General features: G+C 40.8%; 1 protein-coding gene across 2 annotated transcripts in view; it reads right to left on the reverse strand.

Annotated features, from left to right (window-relative positions):
* Positions 1-16,458, reverse strand: part of Abca1 (ATP binding cassette subfamily A member 1) — a 125,739-nt gene extending 109,281 nt beyond the window's left edge. For both annotated transcript variants that reach the window (XM_070011068.1, XM_070011077.1), the window contains exon 1: positions 16,258-16,458. The gene's annotated coding sequence lies outside the window, so the exon portion shown is untranslated. The remainder of the gene's footprint in view (positions 1-16,257) is intronic.
* Positions 16,459-20,204: the final 3,746 nt, after the last annotated feature.

The following is a 20,204-nucleotide window of genomic DNA, read 5'->3' on the forward strand; positions in this document are numbered from 1 at the left end:
ATAGAAAGACATGATAAAAAAAAAATACAAGGTCGAAGGTTTCCTTCAATTTGGTGTCACTGAAAGAAAAACAGGAACTCCTAAGGTCACCTCTGCCTTCCAGCCACATTCAGGTATTGCTGAATGCAATGAAATGCAGATAGGGAAAATGTGCTTGCATTCACACTGCTACCAGAAACTCTTGTTTTAAGTAACAAAAGGTGAAGCAGGACCTGTTCCCCCAGCAAAAATACTTTATCACTGCATCTGAGCTGTGAGCATGAATGCTGGACTCCCAACCCTAGGGTGGCAGTCAAACCACACACCTCAGCCAGAGCAAAGTCTCCAAGCATGACCACCCACAGAGTTCCTGGTGTCACTGGGGCAGAGAAACCCCACCCCTCATGTTTCCCAAGTCTGGGTTCCATTGGTTTGTGTATTTGTAGGCACAACGAGTATCTAGAGATTGTGGAGATCTACTCTCACCACACCCTTTCCAAAATCTTACAAGGTAAAGAAGCTGAGGATCCCTAGTAACAACTCATTTATCTAAAATTTAGGGTTGGCTCTTAGGTTGCTCAAGAAATTATCACATGACTCTTCCCAATAAGCCATTTCTCCTATGAATAAACAATCATTTTGCTCACTAGTTCTACCCAACCAGTTCACATATCCTGAATGTGCAGCCAACAAACTAATTGGCTTTTTTTCCACAACAGTGGTTATTTGAGTTATTCCCTCTAAACTTCAAATAAACAAATAAATGTTTCTGTTGTCTGGTATATATATGTGAGTATTCTGCTTTGCTAAGACAAATTTCACATCGTTACCAGCAATGAGCTGCACACTGAAATTTCTTACAACAGCTTAGTATCTGTCTTGATGAAATTGTTTGTAGATGTCCTACTTTTTTTCTTTTTTCTTTTGTCATACATGGAGCTTGAACTCAGGGCCTGGGCGCTGTCCCTGAGCTTGCTCTTTTGCTCAAGACTAGTGTTCTACCATTTTTGAGCCACAGCATCACTTCCAGTTTTTGAGTAGGTAATTGGAGATCAGCATCTCATGGAAACTTTTCTGCTTGGGCTGGCTTCAAACCTTGATCCTCAGATCTCAGCCTCCTGAGCAAGCTAGGATTTTAGTCATAAGCTACAGGCACCTGGCAGTAGATGTCCTATTCTTAAGTGAGGTAAAATGGACAGATTAAAACTCTAAGAAATGTACTCATTATCTTGCCCATGTAATTGTAACTTCTCTATACGGTATTCTCACACAAAAAAAAAACCCATAGTGATTTAGGTGTTTTATATCAATGAACAGCTTGCCAATAAACTAGAAAGTGTATCAGACAGGAAGGGAAAGGTGCTGGTCCTAAAACTCATCTGATTGACTATTCATGAGAAGTTGACGTAAGCCTAAGAGTCATGAGATTCCAATGTCTCATCTCCAGAGAGATGTATGAGGACCTGCAATCATCAGATATAGGATTTATAAACCCAACAAAGCATTTTTGCTTTGGAAAAGACTTGTTCTCTGACTGCCTCTCTGGGTGTGTCTCTGGATCTTTAGTCTGGGAAAAGCCTAATGAGATTACTACAGGTCAGAAGACCTGACTAGAACAGGCTCTCAGCATCCAGGATTGAAGACAGGAGGTGGCTGCCATTTGGTAGGAGGGGATTCTGAGTCATCCATGTTTTCTCTGGGGCTGACCCATTAGCAATCAGGTAAACCTGGAGCTAATCTGATTGTTTCGGTTTAACTTCACTGGTTTCCAGATGCTAATAGGGCTAGGTCCTTAAGGCTGACTTTGCTAGTGTCCATTAAATCCCAATCCAATTCCAACAAAAGCAAATCACAGACAGCCATGGGCTGGTTCACTGAGACCTCTGAAATCGTGTCTGTACTTAAGACTATAATTTTCTAGCACTTATCATTGAGAAGACAAAGGGGAAGAAATCTCTCAAGGTAAAAATCAAGAAAAAAAATGAAGTCATCTTTGCATTACACAAGAATTACTTCAGTATAGAAGAAGTTCTGTTAACATATTATTACTCATTTAAAAATATATTGATCCAGTGATATTTACTAATTCCAGTCATCTACAACTTATGGGAAAAAAAAGTATTATACAGACTTGATTATTAATAATTACACATAAATACCCTTCATAAAAATAAGATTACAGATAAATACCCTTCATACATCCTGGATAACGTATTCAATTTCTTAGAAAAAATTATTTTCAATACTCAGTTTTTAAAGTGATGCCTAGGAAATGAATCCACAAAAATTAAAAGAAGAAATCAATGAATGTAGTACAAATCTGTAATTAGCCTTAGAAAAGCATAATTTTTCATGATGTCAACAATTCTATTTTTAAAGGAGATCCTAAAGATTTAAATCTATTCCAAACATGTCACTAATACTTGGGACAACCAATGATATCCATTACTCTTATCATTCCATTTGCTATTAGCTAAATCATCTCAGGACTTAGAAAACTCTCAACAGCCCATCTGGAAGCAGATTTGTTCTGAACCCAAGCCCTTCTATTACTGCAGTAAGATTATAGAGAAATTCTAACAAAAATGTTAGAGATATCCCCTCCTCTGCTGATTTCTACTAAACTAGGACAGGGAAACCTTCAAAGGAAGACTTCAGGGAAAAATGCAAGTATTTTACTTTCTCCCTGGTCATAGGTAGGTAGCACCTAGGAAAATGGATCTTTCTCTTAGGTAAGAAACCTGTTACTATTATAAGTCATGAAAGGAAAAAAATCAGTTTTCAACCATAATCATATCGGAATAAGAGGAAGTTGAAGAAAGGAATTCATAAATAGCATCTGTGCATGAAAACAAGCAAGCAAGTCCCCATTCTGCAATCCTTGGTTTACAGAAAAACTATGACTGTGATGATATAACGTTCCTTATTGTCTTAGGAGTATTTTTCCAAGAGAAAAAAAAAATGGCTCACAGATAGTACCAGCAATGATCACTTTGTTTGGCTTATATCTCTGAAGGGTCTTCGGACACAATCTTTTCTTAGTCCATATGCTCAAAAGATTTGGGGGTCAGACAAACCCAAATCTTTCACTGTCCTTCCTTTCCTTTGGGCCTATTCTCTGACACAGCAAAATCTCCAAACTGTTGCTTTAGATTAGCATAGGTTAATTGTAAACAGGGGTTTCATTGTGATAGTGTCATGCATGCACATAATATATTTAGTCAAACTCACTCCTTCTACTACCCTGTCTTATGCTCCCTCCACATTTTCCTTTTTAAAATAATAATGTTGTGTTTTCTTGAATTCACTGGTCCAATGGGAAGGAGGAGGCTTTGGAGAACTGCCTTTGTATACTCACAGTGTTACTCACTGACTCTGGGACCCTAGAGACTTTGAGCCCCTGGCAGAGCTAACAATGTATATAAAACATTCATCCACTTCCTGGAAGAAATTAGGTGCAGTACACATAGCTCTTATAGCAATGTGTGCCCACTCGGCAGGATACAGCTTTTATCCATAGTGGGAAATCAAGTGGGCAGGTAATTAAAGGAATTGCTCTTCTCTCTCTCTCTCTCTGTCCAGACATTTCCCTCTAGAGCTTTTCCAGAGCAAAGTGCAACTCTCTCCAATGTCCAGCTTATTTGGCAGAGGTAAAAATGCCACCTTGGTATTCTGGTACCACTTCTGACCTTTTTTTTTAAAATCACAAAATCCCCTTCCCAAATCTCCACTATTGAGACATTCAGCTACCACTTTACACAGCTCACTGCTGCCTTCCCTCAAGTCTTCAGCACCTGCCTCAGGTTTCATGTTCACCTCATTTCTTCCATCCTCTACGGTGATGAAACCTGGGACTTGTAATTCCACCATCTCTTCTCAGCTCTACCTATAATCATTTCCACTTGAGCCCGGTTAAGTGGCAAACCATGTAGAGCAATCTACTCTTGTCTCCATATGTTTTTCTGAGTCCAGGATGACCTGGTACTCCAAAAACACTTGTGAAATGAAGACTTCTGTAGTAAAAACTGCAGAGATAAGGACAGGTTTTGTTCTTTTTTTAATTAAAGCAAGCACACTAAAATAACAAATCAGAGCTTTCATGGAAAGAAAAAGTTCAGGTGGCACAAAACCATGACATTTATATTAATTTCCAAAGAGCAAGAATTGTCAGGCTGAGTCTGCAGAACCCCCAAGAATATACCAGCTTTACAAAGGACACCTTTCCTAGGAGTTCAACCTAGAATATAAGACTTGCATCACTGCTCAGGAGCTCTGAACTCTAAACACACAGGCTCAGGTAAAGAACTCATGCAAGGAAGCCTTTCAACACCTGGATGTCATTTTTGTACTTTAACACTTCTGTCCAAACAAGTCATCCAGTCGGCAGGCTCCTGTCCACTTCTAACTCAGAAAGCAGATGAGCAACTCCAGCTTCTCCAGAACAACCAGCCAGCTCTTGAAGCAGTGCAAGCAGATGTCATGTGACTAAGACACCTCCATTTCTGCAGTGCAGTGTCAGCTAATTAGATGAGTGGGAATTTTGTCAAGGTGACGGACTTGCTGAGCCTGTAGACACAGGTCCCGCTCTCTAAACTTAATAACTAAAATCCTTCTCTAGAAAAACCAAAGCAAACAACTTTTCTGGCAGCCTCGCTAACTTAAGGAAGACGAATATGATCACAAGTCTCATCCACACACTTGAGATTCTAAAAAAAATAAATAAACATACAAGCTTTTTATCTTTTCATATTAGCATTATAGAAACTATTATTTGAGGATTACTTCAGGTGCAGGGGAACCTTACAAAACTGAATAGTTCTATTTTGTTCCAGTATATCAAGATCCTATGTATTGCCTACATGAAGTCCTTCTAATGTGAAGATTTTCACAGATCAAATCCTCTGTGTGCCAAAGAAAATATACTGAAGGAAAACATGGAACCAAGCTATCGAGTGTAACTTATGCTAGCATCCTTTAGTGAACTGTGGTTTTATGGTGGCATTTAAAACTTCACACTAGGGCTGGGAATGTGGCTTAGTGGTAGAGTACTTACCTTGCATGCATGAAGTCCTGAGTTTGATTCCTCAGTACCACATAAACAGAAAAAGCTGGAAGTGGTGCTGTGGCTCAAGTGATAGAGTGCTAGCCTTGAGCATAGAGAGGCTCATGGACAGTGCCCAGGCCCTGAGTTCAAGCCCCAGGACTGACAAAACATTTAATCAAAACAAAACAAAACAAATATACTTCACACAAGCCATTTTCCAAGCAACAATGACCTAAATGCCTGTCAGGTGAGTGATGCCAAGGTTGTGACTGAGGACAGAGTACTAGGCTTGCTCTACAGGCTCTTGATACTACCCTGGCCTAAGAGAAGCCATTTGAATCAAGGATCAGACCAGCCTCCCTTGCTCCCCATAGGAGAGCACCATACTGTGATCAGGTGAAATATGACTGGAATTATAACTGAAAAATGCCACCAAATCTGCAAATCCTACAAAACTGGCAAATGAATAAACACAATTTGACAAAGTAGAATGGAGGAAGACCTTAAGGTCCTCATCACAATTAACACATTAACATTAAAAAAAATACACTTACCTTGAATCACACCTAACTGTAAAGAGCCAAAATTAACATCAGGATTTTATAGGTTTACATAAGAAATATGCCTAAGAAACCATCAACATTTGGGATTTTTACACAGATTTCCTTCTCCTTAGAACTCAAAACAAAAGGATAATTTTTGAGAAAGGATAAAAAAAAGCTCCAATTGTAAAACCCCTTAAGATTCAAACTGGCCCAACAGACAGGATAAATAACGAAGGCCAGTAAGTGTTCAGTGAACAATTGAAGCTGAAACGGAAAGACTCTTACGACACAAATTCTTTTTTCTCTCCCAAAAAGCACTATAAAGATTGTTCTTCATTTGTATATATTAGAAAAGAGGCTGGATTAAAGTGAAGAGAAACTAAGACATTAATTTCCAATTAATGGCAGAGTGAATTTAGCAAAGCATTCTACCACTATGGGCCACAGATAGAAAAGAAGTCTTGATGAAGAGACTTAAAGTGGATAATCTCCTAGTAAAACTGTCTGGAACCCTAGGGATCCAGAAACCATAATACTTAGACTCACAATGTCACACATTGCTCATGCATTGCTGGTATACCAGGACACACCTGATATCAAAATGTGTGTGGGAGGGAGCACAGCAGATGGTAATATTCTTTAAATGTCCAAGGAAAGGTAGCAGGGATGAGGAAGCATGAGAAATTCTGCTAGACTCTGGAGTTTGATGTCTGTCAAAGGCCCATGTGTTACAGGGCTGGTCCCCACAACAGTGTAATCAGGGGATTCAAGAGTTGGGGCCTAGTAGCATTTAGGTCTCTAGGAGTCCCCTCAAAGGGGACTATGGGATTTTAGCTTCTGCCTTCTTCGACTTTTCCCTTGTTTCCCCATTCCCTGGCCATGAAGCTTAGACGTTAGATCTGCCAGATGCTACCACCATCACCACAGTAATACCTCTCCACAGACCCAGAGTAAGAGGACCAATCAACCTTGAGCTAGAACCTCCAAAACTGGGAACCAAAAGAAACTTTCTCTTTATAAATTGATTATCTCATGTATTTGTTATAGTGATGGAAAGCTTCCACCATAAATATGGCATGGTCTGTAAAGCACATACTTAGGAGTGAGCAAGAGTTGAGTTCAAATTCAGCCTGTGCCATTAGCTAGATAGGTCAAGTGCACTATCTGAAAAATGGGGTTAAAATAGACAACCTCAGTATTTCCCCCACATGTGAGAGTTGCAGAAAACAAATGCTCAAAGGATTTTAAGAGATGAACAGGCACAGTATAAACTGAATTACAGAATAAGAAAATGTTGTTCTCTTCAGAGCCTCTTAGCCTTTATAAAACTTTTATTACATTAAGGAGAGCGTTTTTGTTTAGTTTTCTTTTTGACACCTCCTTAACACTTTGCTACTTTCCCTTTTTCAAGAAAGCGTGAGCAGGCTTCCAAGTTGGTTAGTGCCTTTGAAAAAGAACATTTTACAGACAGACTGCAAAATAATTTTTCATTCTAGTTTTATTTTTTAATTGCCGACTTATGACAACTAATACTGGTTTTTAGCTTGCAGGACTAATGTAATGCTGATTTCAAAAATGTAATGACACAAGGGTTGGAGATATAGCTTGGTGGTAAGATGTATCCTGCTTGGCTAGTATGTACAAGGCCCTGGGTTCAATCCCCAGCACCACCAAACTGTAGTTTTATACACACAAACACACACACACACACACACACACACACACACACACAAATGCACACTGGTTTAAATAACTTGATTCATACATTACACCTATCTCAGAGGAAGATTAAATGAGTTAAAGAGATAATGTTTAGAAAGTCCTATTCAGATATTAGGCTCTTATTACCCATGGTATAGTTGACAGGTAAAAATCTCAGTAGGTACAGAATACAAACTTAGGAATCAATACAGATAAAAGCAACATGGAAGAAGAGTGGGAGATCCCAGAAAACAAAGTCAGAAAAAAGACCACAACCTGTAGAGAGATTCATTTAATATGTCAATCAACTCTGTAAGAAAATCAGGTGGACTTCCTTCAAATATAACCTATAAATCGTGTGCCAAAGCTGTCAAAACAGATCAGCATCTAATCTCAAAGAACCTCAAATGCCAAGCTCAAAAAGAACATTAATATGGTGGATCCTTAAAGTCTTTTGACATTTGTTCAGAACCTAGTACTTCACATGGTATGTGGTGTTTAGCACATATTTACTGAACAAATTATTTCCGTTTAAAAGCACTGTTTCTATTTTAGCACACTTAATTTCAAGGTAATGAGTGTATTTTGTTGCTCTATTGTTAATAGTATATCTTCCTTTACCTGGTACCATAAAACAATTGCACTCCAGCTAAGGCAAACTACACACCTCACATCCCAAGGCCTTGAGTCTGCAAGTGAAGAAGGGTCTGCATATCTGTCTAGACTCATCAGTCTGGAACTTCATTCCTCTCTGCTTTCCCAAGAAAAGCTGATGCTTCCATCACTATGGCCTTTGTGTCAAACTGGGATCATCTAAATACCAAATGAAACCAATTACAAGCTTCCACCCTCCTCCAACCCCAGGGACTCCTGTCTCCAAGAAAGCAAGCCTAGTTCGATTCCTGGTTAAAAATAAATAAAACCCTTACCCTGGTACCCAAAAAGAATTTTTGCAAACCAACAGGGAACAGGGTAGGATACCCAATCAATTTCTTAGCAGCAATTTCACCTATCTACTACTTCTGTCCAGAAGCTCTTGTTCCTTTTCACCCTTCTTCTCTTCTGTCCTAGTTATGTTACAATTTCTAAAGCATCAAATTCAAGATAATGCTTTAGAAATAGGTGCATCTTACCCATCTATCCCCAATGAGCTTCTTCCAACATACTTAGAAATATCCTTATAAAGTACAGTCCAATTCTCTTCTTAGGATGATGCTGACATTCTAGCAAATCTTATAAAAAGCAAAACATACCCACAATATATATGTGGAGATAGATAGATAGATAGATAGATAGATAGATAGATAGATAGATAGATAGATAGATAGATAGATAGATAGACAGACAGAGATACATAGGTATATAGAGGGGGAGAGAAAGAGAAAATATAGACATTTTGTTAAAGAGATTTTAAAGAATCTCCTTCTGGTTGTGTGGTTCAAATCTCATCCACTCCATGCAGATAAACATTCGCCTCCTCCATCTTCCTGTCCTTCCAACATCGCCCTTCTTTCTAGCCTCACTCTCATCAGGAAGGCTCTAAGGCTGTACCTGGGTGTTTCTCACCTATAACTCAAAAGCCCATGATGTGTTACACTCAAACTTAGCATAACCATCCTTCAGAACATATCTCTGAGTGGTCCATTCAAAGGGTCATCTTTTCTCCTAAATGCAGCCTTGAAGTCAGAGGGTATATAAGCTTGTCAGCTAGTTTCATCTTATAGACCAGCAACCTAAACCTCAGAAAAGTAAAGTGACTTGCCCAGGGCCACATGGCTCCTTAGCAAACTTATGGGCATTCATGAATATCCCTATACTTATACATAAAATTGGGATTTATGAGCCTCCACATAATTTTTCTAACAAAGAATCCATAGATTTCAGTATTACCTCAAGAAAATCAACTCTCTCCCCAGAAAAAAACCACTGATCATATGCATATATTTTTAAAAGTTGAACTAATAAGTAATTGTACCATGTTCAAATAGAACACTAAAAGAATTAGTGACTCAGTATAAGAGTGGAACCTAGATTAATACCTGTCAACATCATCATCATCATCATCATCATCATCATCATCATCATCATCATCATCATCATCTATTTTTTCTGAGTATGACATATCAGCACAAGTAATATGGGATAAAAAAAAACTGAAGGGAAACAAACCAAAAGTAAAATTGTTTAGTCATTGAAAATGCCAGTATAAAATCATAGGCAATGTGTCAAACATTTTATAAAATGCTTTATACTGTAAATACACATACACACACGTTATTTTACAGATAAAGAAATAGAACCCAAGAGAGATTAGCAACTTGTCTAATGTCAGATATACTCTGCTAACAAGATAAAAATTTCAACTATGGGGGCTGAGAAGGTGGCTTAGTGGTAGAGTGCTTGCCTTTATTCATGAGGCCCTGGGTTCGATACCTAAGCACCACATAAGCAGAAAAAGCTGAAAGTAGTGCTGTGGCTCAAGTGGTAGAGCACTAGCCTTGAGCTGAAGAGCTGAGGGACAGTGCCCAGGCCCAGAGTTCAGGCCCCATGATCGGCAAAAAAAAAAAAAAAAAAATCAACTATGTTAATTAACTCTTCATAGATTAATTTTCATTAATATCTGCAATTCATACTTCAAGATGCCTTCATCCTATTAATATATTATTTTAACTTATTTAGGAAGAACTAAGAAAATATTCAAGGTAGCATCAAAAGTCTTATAAATGGATTGGCTACTAGAAAATTCCACCTAGGGAATGTCATATATTACCATAAAACACCTTTACTTCAAGACTGAACAGATAAAATGTTTTGATTCTAGATTCTTTTTGGAAGTTGGATTTGACATAGAAAATACTGCAGAATTATTAACTCATATATATAGTTGTAATTATAGTTATATATTGTTATACATATTGTTATAGATTTACATACATATGTAAATTTAATGCATGAGGTTATTCTAGTTATTCAGAATTTTGAAAAAGTATTTAAATTTCTAAATTATTTTATTAATTACTCATTAATCAAATAAAGATGTCATCCAACATACTTAAGTGTGGAAATGTCACATTCTATATTTTTTTTTCACATCACAGCTGGCTCCAAAAGGGAAATGAAACTGGACAGAGTAGAACCGTTTGTCCTACTAAGACTGATCAGACCCAAATAACTTAAATATGCATGAAAATTTATAACTCTTTCATAAACCTAGCCTAACTACAGTTATTTGTAATAGAATTTTATTTGTAACACTTTCCTATGATTAACCCATCAGCATCAACCTAAACAGTCTTTTAGAACACAGGAAGCAAATGTGGCGTTCCCAGCCTCCTCTGACTGCATCATTCCAGTCAGCATTTGTTAAACTCCTTCCACATCAAGGGGAATAAGTTAAGGGAGAATGAATTAAAGTCTTCTCTTTAGAGAAGCACACATGCCAGAGGAAGACAAATACTAACCAGTTTTGAAAAATAAAATTAAATACATGACATGAAGAGTGCTGTAATCCAAGTCCCCTGAGAGGGTAAAGAAAAGGTCAATTAATTTTCAGAGAGTGTCCTGCAAGAGGTATGGATCCAGGCAAGTGTCAAAGGGGGAGGACAATCCAATCAGCCCATAAAGGAGGTTCACAAAAACCTGAAGGATTTTGTATTGAAGTTCTTAGCTTTATTATATTTTAGGAGCCAAATGTGTGACAACTGCAGTTAACAGCAAATGCTCTTTGCTTTGAGAGAATTTAAGATTTCAAAGGAATTCAGAGTAACTGAAGGCCGTGGTGTTAAAGCAGTATTATATGTGAGATTCTCATCCTCCAATTTAGTGCATTTCTAAGTGTACTTCTCCAAATATGTATATTGTAAACTATTCAAGGATCTATTAAGTTTTTATTGTTATTATAAAGGTGATACACAGAGGGATTACTCTTACATAAGTCAGGTAATAAGTCAAGGAACTATTTTTAAAAGGAAGAATCTCCTTCTGTATTTCATTTATTAAAAAAAAAAAAACTTGTGCTGGGCGCTGGTGGCTCACGCCTGTAATCCTAGCTACTCAGGAGGCTGAGATCTGAGGATCGCGGTTCAAAGCCAGCCCGGGCAGGGGAGACCGTGAGACTCCTATCTCCAATAAACCACCAGAAAACCGGAAGTGGCGCTGTAGCTCAAGTGGTAGAGCGCTCGCCTTGAGCTGAAGAGCTGAGGGACAGCGCCCAGGCCCAGAGTTCAAGCCCCACGGCCGACAAAAAAAAAAAAAAAAAAAAAAAAAAAAAAAAAAAAACTTGCCATTTTGACAAGGTTTTTGCCCTGCAATTGGTAAACTCATAGGCCAAACTACTTATAACACTACTCTGTTCCTCTTGAACAAAACCTATAACCAGTCTACTTAAGTTGCTTCCATCTAAATTTCCTCATCTATAAAAATAATAACAGTACCTACCTTGTGGGCTCTTCAGAAGAATGAACTGAGTTATCAAATGTAAAAACCCTTAAAATGTCCAGCATATGGTAAGTCAATGACAAATATAACTGTACTGAGAAGTGTTTAGTAAGATTCCTAATTTGCTATAAAATTAATAAGAAACTCAGTTCCCCATCCTATTTCATTGATTAAAACTTATTTATTTACATTTTATATATGGCAGTACTGGCCTCTTACTTGCTAAGCAAGTGCTCCACCAACTGAGCATAACCCAAGTACTTTTTTTTTTTTTTTGGTGGGAAATGGGGCTTGAACTCTGGACCTGAGCGCTATCCCTCAGCTCTTTAGCTCAAGGCTAGTGCTCTACCACTTGAGCTACAGCGCCACTTCTGGTTTTCTGGAGGGTTTATTGGAGATAAAAGAGTTTCACAGACTTTCCTGCCCCGGCTGGCTTTGAACTGTGATCCTCAGATCTCAGCTTCCTATGTAGCTTGGATTACAGGCGTGACCCACTGGCACCCAGCACCCTACACTTTTGCTTTTAGTATTTTTGTGTTTTGTTTTTGTTATTACTTATTTTTGCATAGGGTCTCATGCTTTTGCTCTGGCTGGTGTGAGACATCCATCCTCCTACCTTCAACTGTCTAGTAACTGGAATTACAGTGCTGTACACCTGGTCCTGATATTTCGATTTCTTAAGGCATATTTTGAAACTCCCAGAGAAATAAACCCAACAAAAAGCTAAATTTGCTTTCTAGATAGTAACAAAGGAACAGCTCATTTGGGTCCACATTTATATATTTTTTTAAATAGGCCAACTAAAGACCAAAATGTATGATAACCAAGTTAAAAATTCACCATAAGATTAACAGTCAAATTAACAGTTCTCCCTCCTTTTCCTTTGTTCCTTGTACTTTGATAGCCAAATGCTCCATCACTCCATTTCCGATCCTGTGTAACACACAGGAAAACCCTTTGAGATCACACATGACTCACAAATCATTGAACGAAGCAACAGTATCATTTCCATTTAAAACCAAGTTTTAAAATATTTGAGTTGAGCAAAAATATTACTCTCTGTTCTTTCCACAGTGTTGCAATTCCTATGCAACCAAGGTCTCTGCGTGCTAAAGAGAATTTGGCTGGCCCACTCACGGCAACACGGGAAGTATGCTACACACTGGAGATGCCGATATGGGCTATCGCAGATGAATGCACAGAACAGGGTGGGCATTCTTCAATGCTCCTTGCTCACAGCAGTTGAAATTGCAGGAGTTAAAAGAATTCTAGAACTGAACTCAAATCTAAGCTCTGCCCCTTGCTAGGTATATGGTCAGGGACAAGTTAGACTCACACTTCTTGTCTGTAAAACAGGAGTAAAGAATGGGCTTACTGGAAAGATTAACATTTGAGAAACAGTATTTGACACATACTGCCCTACTTCTAATTATATATATATAAAACAGCCTTGACATTTATGGTATTTCAATTTGCATATGTAAAGATGATTGCAGATTTTAGTGTAGGCTTTCTCTAAGCACAATTAAATAAAACATTAATTCAAAATGATCTTTTAAGTGCTGATGCTGTGAGGAACATACCATCAGGGACATACAGCTGCATTGTTTCTTTTTTATGACAAAATTATTTTCTTTTAATAAGTTGTACTAAAAGGCTTCAATTCATCAATTAGTACAATGCATCCTAATCAATGTTACTCATTGCATCATTCTCCCTCATCTCTCTCAATCCCACCTATCCTCTCAAGTTACCTGGGTCCATTTTCATATATGTACATTGACTGTTATGATTGTATTTGCCCATTCTTATTTTTTTAATATCTAGACCACAAATAAAGATGAATTTAGACTTAGGGGCATTTAAAAGTGCAAAAACATCATGTGTTTTGGGTGTTCTCTAGATCTCCAAAAGGCTCATAATTTAAAAAGTTTAAGGGAATGTCCATCTAATGAAATAGCAAAGCGCTAACAATAAATATAGCAAGCATAAACATTCTGATTTGTGGGAAAGAATGTCCCTTTAAAAATTTAAAATATTCCCACTGCTCTCCATATAGGTTAAGTGGTACAAAACAAATAGGAAGCTGACTTGCTAAGTCTCATTCTATTTCATTCATTTTTAATAATGTTTGCATTGGAGCTTCCTTCAGAGTTGAAAACACCCAAGCACTAATCACTCTTTTGCAATCTTAGACTAATGCATTGTCTCACACCAACTGTTAAAAAATGCTCTAAGCCAAAATGTGTCCGGGGTCCATTACAAGCCTGTATTTAGATGCACACTGAAATACTTATAAGAGTTGAGATGTTTAAATGATCATCTACAGCAGGCACACACAACACAGGCAGTCTAGCCGTAATTAGATATGTCATACTGTCACAATGTCATAAGTCACAATCAGTATGCCATAATGACTTTGCAAATGAACTCAAATATTACTTTATTGTAACAGTAAAGCTGGAAACCTCTGGTTCTTCAGTTTCACTGCTCATTTTCAAGCAAGACACTGATTTGCTGTGTAGCCAGTGCTTTCCAAATTATCCCTATCATTAATTCAGTGGAAGCTACTGAGAAAAAGGCTGACAACAGAAACTTCCTACTTGAAAATTGTACTATGTAAGGAGGTTCTACTCAGGAACATTCTCCATGTGTTCTCACTGTCTTCCATGCAGGAAAAGTTTCTCAGAAAAAAAAATCCTATGAACAGCAGTAAGCCTCTGTTGTTCTGTGTTAGGTACGAGAAAAAACAGGCTGAAATAAAAGTGGAGAAACTAAATGGTTTGAAAACTAAGACTCTTGGGTATAGGTTCCAATGTATTATGGTAAAGGAACCAATTTAACTCTTGCTCTTGAAATTGGGGGACATTTTGTGCTTTGTGGGAGGTGGTGAGTGAGCCATAGGAGGAAAGTAATATGCTGATTCTCAATACCAAGAAAAGTTTTTTAAAATATCCACTACGCCAGGCGCTGGTGGCTCACGCCTGTCATCCTAGGAGGCTGAGATCTGAGGATCCGTGGTCCAAGGCCAGCCGGGCAGGGAAGTCCGTTAGACTCTTATCTCCAATTAGCCATCAGAAAGCTGGAAGTGGAGCTATGACTCAACATAGTAGGGAGCTAGCCTGGAGCAAAAACAGCTCAGAGACAGCGCCCAGGCCCTGAGTTGAAGCCCCCTGATTGATGCCCCCCCCAAATCAAATATATTCCCTATTACATGGATGTACACCCCCCCTCACCCCCTTGGAGAAGATCTGGGTTTTAAACCCCGGTGGTGTCAGTGTTGCCCCTAGAGAACCCCACCACGGACGCATCTCCTTCGTTCTTTTTAATAGTCCTTCTTTCCTTCCTTCTGGTCAATGCAGTGTTGGAGGGACAAAAATAAAAACAGATAAATAAAAGGACCACACTTGCACACAACTTAGGCACTGGCCAGAGAATACCACCCTCCCCCCCCCCCCCACCTCCATCTCTCATTTAGCAATGACCTAGGGGTCGGTGGGGACACTGGCGGGCAGGAGGGGGCGGTGAACCGTCAGCCCCAAAGCCTCGGGGGGTTCCTCCCAGCCACCGAGGTCTCCACCAGCTTCTCAGATGGCACTCCCCGGGTAAGCCCGCCGCACCATACCCCGACCCCCCGGCCAGGAGGCGCTGCCGACCCGTCTCCAGGGGCCCGGCAGCCCGCGCCCCGCCCCCCACGCCGGCCCGCCGGGCCCCGCCGCCCGCCGCGCTCGCCAGCGGTGCGCCGCCCGCCGGGGTTACTCGCGGTCATTCCTCGGCACCACCCGGGCCGGGCCAGAGGCTGCGCCCCCGCCCCCCCCCCCGGGATGTGCAGCCCAAAGCAGGCAGATGGGGGCAGAGATGGGGGAGAGGAGGGAGGGAAGCACCCCAGCGCCGGCTCCCCACCGGATTCTCTGAAGTTGTCCGCCCGGGCAGGAGACCCTCCAGTCGGACCTCGCCTCCCAGGTCAAACAGACAGCCTCCGGGCTTCACAGAGCGACCCCCACCGGGGGGCACTTTCCACTCGAGTCCTTCGGGCACCGGTCTCGGGACGTGCGGAGCAGCCCCCCCAGCTCCAGGTCCGAGACCCCACACTCGCTCAAGAAAGGAGCGGCGAGCACGCGCGTGGCTGCCTTTAGTCCTGGGCCCAACGCTGGCTCCCCACAGCTTAGCTCGAGGGGTCCCACACCGAGGGACTGGCTCGGCGTCGATCAGCCCCTCGCCCCCACCCCCGGGGACCCTGCACCCCCAGGGACCCTGCACCCCCAGGGTGCACTGGCCTGGGGTCTCCACGCCCGGGCGCTGCGAGGTGAGCCCCCGCGGGCAGCCCCCCCCAGCTGCGTCCTGGGGTCCCCAGAGCCCGTCCCAAGGCCATCCTCACCCCCCCCCACCCCACCCCGTTGAGGTCGCCTCCGCCCCAGGGGCGTCTGCCAGAGGTGGGAATGTGGGGGGGGCAGACCCAAATCTCGAAACCCAGAGCCTCCCAAAGCCACCCCGCCCCCTTCCTACCCTGCCCCCCCAAATAAACCCCAACAATAGCTCGACACCTCTTACCTGTTCTCCGCTTCGCTCCGGGCGTCTCTTTCCCCTACCCCTCGACGAACCCCGTCGGGAAGGGGGAGGGGAAGAATAAGAGCGAGGCACCCCGTCAGTACGGCTGGCTGCGTAGGTATTGGGGCGCCCCGGGCCCTTCCCTGCCCACCCGCACCCGGGAAGAGAGGTGTGGGCTCCGCTCAGCCCGGCCGGGCCTGCTCACTCTCCCTCGGAATTACTGGGTTTTGCCGCGACTAGTTCCTTTTATAGATTCGGCTGCGCTGAGAGCCGGGGTTACTATCGGTCAAAGACTGCTCCCAGCCTGTCCCCGCCCCCTTCCCGGCCTCTGTTTATGTAGTTCAGTCACTCAGTGGAAAGCACGTGGAGCTGCAGCCCGCCCCTTAAATGGGCGACGACGCTTCAGTCCCCGCGGCGAGGTGGGGCTGGGCCTGGGTGGATCGTGGGGTCCACCGTCCACTCTCGCTGGCCCTGGACAAGCAGGGAAATCCAGGTTTGAGTTGTGACCTGAGGCTCCAGTCTGCATTCCTGGTAGCTGACTTAGCTAGAGGAAATCACTTCCTCTAAATCCTTTTTTCCCTCCTTTGTTAGTTTACTCAGCCCAAGAATTGGGGAAGGAAGAGAGCTGAAGGCTGAATCTCCCTCATATGCCAAGCGCTTAGTCCCAGTCTTTTCTAGACCTAGATGATGGGGGAAGGGTGGACAGTCTGAATAACTGCCTGGTTTTTGTTTCTGCCACCAACTTTAACTTTGGTTTCAACAGGAGACCTATCACCCTTGAGATTTTCAGATCCCTGGGGCGGGGGGGGGGGGGGGGGGGACGGGGAAGAACAATGGAGAATGTCTTGCATATTGCAAAGAAATAGCAACACTGCAAAGAAAAAGAATGCAAAGGAACAGTGGAGACCAAAACCCTATTTGCTTTCACTATATTGTTTAGCATCATGTCAGACATGCCATGCATAAGACTTCCATAGATTTACAAAGATAGACCAAGCACAGCTAGCAAATAGCCTTGTACAATTAGTCATATGCTCATTCCAGTTCAACTTTCTCCCTGGGCCTTGGCTTTGACAGTTGAGTAGAAAGAAGACTGACTGAAACATCTGAAAGACAGAAGCCAGAGAACATAGAAGCCCACATCCACATAAGGTATATCTAAATGCTTAAATCCAAACTGAAATAAATGGACAAGAATGTGGTGCAGTAGAACAGCTTTCCCCAACCATTTTTTCCAAGCTCCATCATATTCCATAATTTGCCCTATCTGCTGGTGAACCACACACACACACACACACACACACACACACACACACACATACACCTGCCCATACACTCTCCACAGCCAGCAGGTAGCTCTGAGCCACAACTTAAGCCCAGGTATACATATCAGAACATTCTGGACATAACCAGAAAAGGGCTCCAAGCAGGCCTAGAGGAATTATGGGACCTTAAATGCTCATAACTCTTGGTGTCTTGCCTATTTTTGTCCCACTGGATGCTTACTAACTAAGCATGGCTCATTTTGAGGAGGGCCAGGGCTAAGCCTTCTGAAGTCCAGGCTCAGGAGAAGGATGGAAACCTCTTGCCTCACTCCAAGGACAAGCCCTTGGATGGAAGAGAGTGGGATCTGGCATCAAACTAGACCAAACCAGATCATTTATACTTTAGGTAAAGCTTTTCTACTTCTATTTCTTCAATTTTAAAGAAGAAAGAATATGCTAGCCCTGTCTCTCAGGAATATTTCCAAGAAAATATTTGTTGAAATCTTTGAGCTCCTTGTAAAAAAGAGGGTACATATAAACAGAGGCACACTCATTCACTATCAGTGTCATTTTCAGATTCTCTCCCTCCCTCCCTCTTTCCCTCCTTTCCTCCTTCTCTCCCTCTGTTTCTCTCCCTCTCCTCCCCCTCTCCCTCCTTCCTCCCCTCCTCCCCTCTTTCTTTCTGCCTTGAACTCAGGGTCTTGATCCATTTAACTAAGACCACCTGTGCCATCAGGAATCTGGTCATCTCCCACAATGAAAACATGACTGCACTGTCCTGTTTGGAATATGTTTATGTTGATCTCTATTATCAAAAGAGCCTGAATCCTTCAAAAGGCCAAGTGTTTCTGCCAGCTTACAGAATAGCTTCGAAGCTCTTACAAAAAGAGTTCTGAATTTCAAAGATTAGACTGGTTTGTTCACAGTGTGCTTCAGTGAATTTTCCTCCATTTTCTCATTCCTACAACACCAACACCCTAAGCTCCTATCCAGAAACCCTTCCCAAACAAGTAGAAAGGTCTTTCTGTCTTGCTGCTGCTCATGAGGAGCTGGTTCCATAAATGTAACCTGGGTAGCTTGAAGTTCTATTCTGAGATGACCCTGGCATCTACTTATAGAATTGACCTTCAGGCAGCTGTGGCCTTAGAGACCTTGCTGGAGGTCATAGAGCTACAGAGAAGTTCAATTTTATCATTCTAGTAGGGCTTTTAAGATTACCTAAAGTCCTTGCTTGGAGGTCGGTTGGATACAAACTGGCATCCATGCATTTATACACTGTTTAAAAAGAGATTTTTTTCACCACTTATGAGTTTTTTGCTTGGTGCAAATATATTTGACTACTGGAAATTAAAAATAATTTTAGTATTATAGAGAGCCAACAAATAAAAAGAAAGTATACTAATGTGATTTTTTTCAAGCTGAATTTTTATGATTAAGAAGACCTATTAGTTGGGATCTTGAAAAATGAAAGAGGACTCAAGTTGTTTTTAATTTTAAAAAAAAGGTAAATCATCTTTGAAATAAGGAGGAATAAAAAGAACTAGACTTAAAATTTGAATTAGCTTAATTCCAATACATGGTTAGATATAGGAACAGATCCTCAAGCAATCAATGATCAAATAAAATAATAAAAGCAACCACTATTATATGTGGAACAGGCCATATACTATGGATTTTTAATACATCTCAATTTAATTGGAACAGTGTGGTCTCATATATTGATGTGAATTCTGTAAACAAACAAGCAAGATTCAAAACCATTATTGCTGCTGACTTGAGAAAGATATCTATTCTGTCATTTGGTCAACAACTTATATGATTTGTAAACAGATAAATGCTTCTGGATTTCCAATTGATTATGAGTTATGTCATTCTTTATAAAAGTCACCCTTCCAACCTTTCTTCCTTCAAGCTTTTCTTCACTTAAGAGCCAAACTTAACTAAATATTTAATATTTCATATCTATGACTCCTCTTTAATAACTTGCTCTGTAACTCTGAGTCTTTGTTCAAGCTCATTAAGGTCAGAGAGAAAATATATTTTATATGATAAAATGCTTTTCATGTAGGAAATTGTGGAGAAAAGTATCTCAGTCGCAGACAGTCTGCTTAATTCTGATGACCTCTTTTAAGTCCTTAGGCTATTTGATCTCTGGTATTTGACACTATTGACCGCACCTTCCTTCCTGAAACTAGTTCTTCTCTTGTGTTTCATGAATTTGGTACTTTTCTGACCTACCTTTTTAACCTCTCTTTTTCTAACTCCTGTTCATATATATGTGTGTGTGATATGATCAATGATATACTTGTATATTGCATGTATGTATATGGCATATACCCTGTATGATATTTTATATTGTATATAAGATATGCCATGCATAGATGTGAAATGTCTATATGTCATATATATGATACATATACAACAATTTGTAGTTGTATATACAACTATATATATAAAACATTCTAATATATTTTTAATATATATAATTCTAATTATATTTATGTTTTACCCTAAGCATTATTACCTTGCTTTTTAGTGTCAATGAAGTGAGCTGTGTATGGCTAGATACCAGATCTTGCTCCCCAGTGCACCAGAGAGTACAGAACAGGATCATCTGTATTGAGGGCCCATTTCCCTCCACCTCAGAAGGGCTGATTGTACACGCCTCTTCCCAGCTTCCTTAGT

This window comes from Dipodomys merriami, unplaced genomic scaffold (assembly GCF_024711535.1).
Source record: "Dipodomys merriami isolate MVZ:Mamm:240054 unplaced genomic scaffold, mDipMer1.0.p SCAF_11, whole genome shotgun sequence".
Classification (NCBI taxonomy): Eukaryota; Metazoa; Chordata; class Mammalia; order Rodentia; family Heteromyidae; genus Dipodomys; species Dipodomys merriami.